The sequence below is a fragment of the Oryctolagus cuniculus genome, chromosome 3 (genome assembly GCF_051225735.1).
Source record: "Oryctolagus cuniculus isolate XC-2025 breed Fujian yellow rabbit chromosome 3, ASM5122573v1, whole genome shotgun sequence".
Taxonomy (NCBI): Eukaryota; Metazoa; Chordata; class Mammalia; order Lagomorpha; family Leporidae; genus Oryctolagus; species Oryctolagus cuniculus.
The window spans coordinates 66842523-66847543 of record NC_142869.1 but is presented as its reverse complement, the minus strand read 5'-3'; positions in this window follow the sequence as shown (position 1 = coordinate 66847543).

Below are 5021 nucleotides of genomic sequence, written 5' to 3'. Positions count from 1 at the left end.
CACTGTGGCATAGTGGGAAAAGCCACCTCCTGCAATGCCAGCATCCCACATAGGTACTAGTTTGAGTCCTGGCTGCTCCACTTCTGATCCAGCTCTCTGCTAAGGTCTGGGAAAGCAGTAGAATATGACCAAGGTGCTTGAGCCCCTGCAACTGCATGGGAGACCCAAAAGAAACTCCTGGGCCAGCGCCACAGCTCACTAGGCTAATCCTCCGCCTTGCGGCGCCGGCACACCAGGTTCTAGTCCCGGTCGGGGCGCCGGATTCTGTCCCGGTTGCCCCTCTTCCAGGCCAGCTCTCTGCTGTGGCCAGGGAGTGCAGTGGAGGATGGCCCAAGTGCTTGGGCCCTGCACCCCATGGGAGACCAGGAGAAGTACCTGGCTCCTGCCATCGGATCAGCGCGGTGGCCATTGGAGGGTGAACCAACGGCAAAAGGAAGACCTTTCTCTCTGTCTCTCACTGTCCACTCTGCCTGTCAAAAAAAAAAAAAAAGAAAGAAAGAAAAAAAAAGAAAAGAAACTCCTGGCTCCTGGCTTCAGATCTGCCCAGCTCTGGCCATTGTGGCCAATTGGGGAGTGAACCAGTGGATGGAAGACCTCTCTCTCTGTCTCTGCCTCTGCCTCTCTCTCTCTGTAACTCTGCCTTTCAAATAAATAAAATAAATCTTTAAAAAAGATGCCTACAGAATATCCCAAACAAGATTAATATTTGTTTTTATTTTAAGCTTAGAGCCTTTTTTTTTTTTTTAGTTTTTACTAATATTGTAGACAATATTTTGGAAAAGAAAGCTGTCGAAAAGAAAGCTGATTTCTGGAGGGAGAAATTAGGGCAATAATGAATACTTAGATAAAGTATACAGTGTGAAGTTGGAAATTACAGGTCCACTTTACTAATCAAACTCATAACCCCAGGAAGATGACAAGAACATAAAGGAGAATTCAAGCTGTTTTTCAGGGGCAGGGGGTATTTATATAACAAAACTTAAATAAAAGTTCTCTTGTTTCAAGATTTATGGGAAGTATAAGCCAAATAAAATTGCCTTATTATGAAGATTTGGGCAAAGAATTCTTTTCTAGCTAGTTATTTACCATAGCAAGAATCAGAGTGCTTACCTCCCCTGTCCTGTTTCTTGTTTTGAGGGTGTTTTTGTTTTCACATATAATTAATGATCCCCAGATGTACTTGCTTTTCTGAGCTTTATCTTCTCACTTTCATCTTCCTTAAGGAACAGAGGTTTCCAATATTCCCCCAAGCCCAGAGAAGACCAAACAGTGGAGCCATGTTGTCAGAATTTTTAGGAAATGTTTCCTTTCAGTCTAATACAAATCTGTCCTTTGTAAGCTCAGCACATATCTCCTCTTGTTTAATAGTGACTTGAAGACCTTGTCACTACCTAAAACTGCTTTTTCTCTGAAATCTTTCACCAGAAACCTCAGTTCTCCTCTTCCCTGTTCTCCTTCATCCCCCCTGTCCTCCCTGACATTAAACCTCTCCAGCTTTGTCTCTACCTGTCCCCCCACACCCCACCCCCAGCCCTGCCTTGTGTCCTAGATTTTCAGACTTCTAGCCCCCTCCTGGTCCCTTTTCTTCCCCTCATTCCTAGATCCCAAATTGCCATGCCCCTCTCACCAGCCACCTCCATTCCCTCAGCTTAGCATTTTGGCCTCTGCAGTTCTGTCAGCCAGGCAGACAGAAGTCAACCCAGCTCAGTCTCTTGGTTCCAGGACTACTACCCTCTGCCCTCTTCACTTGCTGATGAGAGCCCTAAATGTGCCAGGCTTCACTGTGATCTAGAATTTGTTTCCTTCCCATCCTCTTCATAGTGACTACAACAAACCTTTACTGTTCTCTTCAAGTTCCAGACTTTACCCACTGTCCTCTCAACAAGAAAAAACAAACAAAAACCAAATGGACAAAACTGGCATTGTGGCCCAGAGGGTTGAGCTGTCACTTGGTATGCCCATAGCCCATATCAGAGTGCCTGAGATCAAGTCCTACCTCTGCATCCCACCCAACCTCCTGACTAATACACACCCTGGGAGGTAGCAGATGATAACTTAAGTTCTTGGGTCCCTGCCACCCATGGAGACCCAGATGAAGTCCTGGCTCCTGACTTTGGCCTGACCCAGTCCTGACTGTTGCAGGCATTTGGGAATTAAAGCAGCTGATGGAAGATCTCTCTTCCCCCTCTTTCAAATAAAAAATAAGCATTTTTTTAAAATACAAATTTGGTTGTATCATTTCCATAATTAAAATTTTTCAATGTTTCCTCATAACCTCCAGGATAAGACCCAACCTCCTTAGCTTGGTGAACAGGACCTCCAGTCCCGTGAGTCCCGTCCTCTCCAGCCTCATCTCCTCACTTGCCAAGGAGCATCTTACACATTTGCTTCAATACTCAGTGACCATCAGGTACTTTCACATCATCATTTCCCCACCTAGAATACACTCTGCTATGGGCTGAATTGTGTCCCTTCAAAATTTATATTTTGAAATGTTACTCCTCAGTACCTCAGAATGTGAACTTACTTGGAGATAGGGCCTATAAAGAAATAATTAAGGTCAAATGACTTCCTGGGTGAGCCCTGACCTGACTGGTGTCATTATGAAAGAGGAAGGAAGACCACATGGAGATGCAGGGAGAAGGTGGCCATCTTGCACTCAAGGAGAGAGGCCTCAGAAGAAACCAGCCCTGTTGACACCATGGACTCCTAGCTTCCAGAACTGAGGAACTGGATTTCTATTGTTTAAGCCACCCCATTTGAGAGGCTTTGTAATTGAAGCCCTGGCAAACTAACAGATTCCCTATATACTCCTGCAGAATCTGTTTACAAGCACCTACAGCCCCATCAAATGCTGTAAATCCCATCTCCTTTCTAGCATCCTTTTCTTACTGACACACAACCCCTCCTTACCTTGAACTTGGTTCCTCCAGGGCCCCTGCACTACCTGTAGGCATCAATGTGTTATCCCTGACATCTCTCATCAGGGTTCTGTATGCTCTTTCAACACAGCAGCAGCAAAAGTAGCATGTATGTTGTTGTAGGAAATCAGACTTCGTATGGACACCAAATGTCTAGGGGTATATATTTTTTTCCTGATAGAGATATCACTAGCCTTAGAAGTTATTTCATATCTATATGAAATTTTCTCAGTGTTTTTTAGTAAACCAACAACTTAATGTGGTTTGAATATATGTTTTGTTGCACACATGTTCAGTCAAGACGTTTCTGTTGATTTTAGAATCTTGCCATGTATGAATAATGTTTTTATAATTCTTACCATTGAGCTTTTCAAATCTTGTAGTAGTTATGCTCCAACTTGTGTTTTTGAGCATGATGGTTAGGACACAGGGGAATTTTACATAAGAAAACAGGTAGTTACAGAGCCTTACTTTTGTAAAGACACCCCAAAATAAAGAGTTATAACCTTTGCCAGGGCAGCTGGAGCTCTTATAAGATTGCAAAAGGCGTCTTCCTTTCAAGACAGCACTTTCTGCAGTAATGATGGAGACAGAATCTGGCTGCATGCTATCTGAGGTCAGAGGAGTAAAGAGAAAGGAGCGGTGACATGGATCTGTAGCCTCACTCATTAGAGCCAGAAAGAGCATCTTAGGCAGGCACACAACAAAAGAGACTCCAGGCAGATCAGCTCTGTCACGATGAAGGCATTGGGAGAACCGTACATTTGCCATACAGTCTGAGGTTGGAGTCATCTCACTAAAGCTTTGCTTCAGGCATTTTCAGGATGATTGTACAGCTCTCCAGCTTTCTTGTAACTCAGTTCTTAGATTTTGAAGGAAATAAGAATTTGGTACACACTTCAGCTGTGGAATTTAAGGAAAGAAATACCATTTTATAGGTGGAAGATAACCTCCAAAAACTAGTCTGTAAAAACAAATAAGAAAAAAACCAGGAGTTATGGAGGAAGAGTTTGCACAGATAGTAATGCATGGGGGACTATTTGGACTCATTTTCATTGCCGTAAAACACTCTGTAGCATTAAAGGCAGACAGTCCCATTTCCTATGCCATCTTCACTTGCTGCTTAAGTCACCGTCCTCCTCATTTTCTAGCAAAAATTCACCATCTGGTTCTAATCTGGGCCAGTTTGCATTAGATATATTTCCTTGTCTGTTTCTGACTTTGCTTTTTATTATAATTTATTTATTTGAAAGTCAGAATTACAGAGAGAGGGGGAGAAAGACAGATCTTCCATCTGCTGATTCACTCCTCAGATGGCTGCAATGGTCAGGGCTGGACCAGGCCAAAGCCAGGAGCCAAGAGCTTCATCTGGATCTCCCACATGGATAACAGGGGTCCAAACACTTGGGCCACCTTCTGATGCCTTTTCTAAGTCAGTAGCATGGAGCTGGATCAGAAGTGGAGTAGCTGGGACTCGTACTGGCTCCATATGGGATGCCAGCATTGCAGAAGATGGCTTTACTCACTATATCACAAGGCTAGCCCCTGCTTTTTCCATCTACCATCCCGTATAAGTTGCAATATCCTGTAAGTACAGAGTAAGATGGTGTCTTGAACAATGGAAAGAGATTATGAGACAGTACTCCTTTTCCTTTGTAGTAATAAATGTCAATTTCTCTTTATCAATCCATCTTGCTCTCACACACAATCAAAAGACAACTTCTCTTAGGAGCTGAAGATTCCCTCTTTAACCCCTAATTGCCAAAGGCTTAGTAGCTAATTTTTTAAGTGTGAAAGAAGGGAGGGTTTTGGGGCAAAGTAACCAAACTCCATGTGATCTTATGTTCTGCACGTTTTCCCCTTCTGTTAATAATTTTATGTTGTGTCTGTGGAAAACCCCGTAGTAGTCTCCAAACCTTGAGCCACTGGTCTCCCAGTCTTGAGCCACCATCCACTACCTTCCCAGGCACATTGGCAGGAAGCTGTCCACAATGCCTGCCCTTATAAGACATTAAAACCTATTTGTCCAGTCTTGTACGCTTTGATAAAAATCTCTCCTTTATCTGTCTCCCTTCCTCTCTAGTCTCTCTCTCTCTCTCT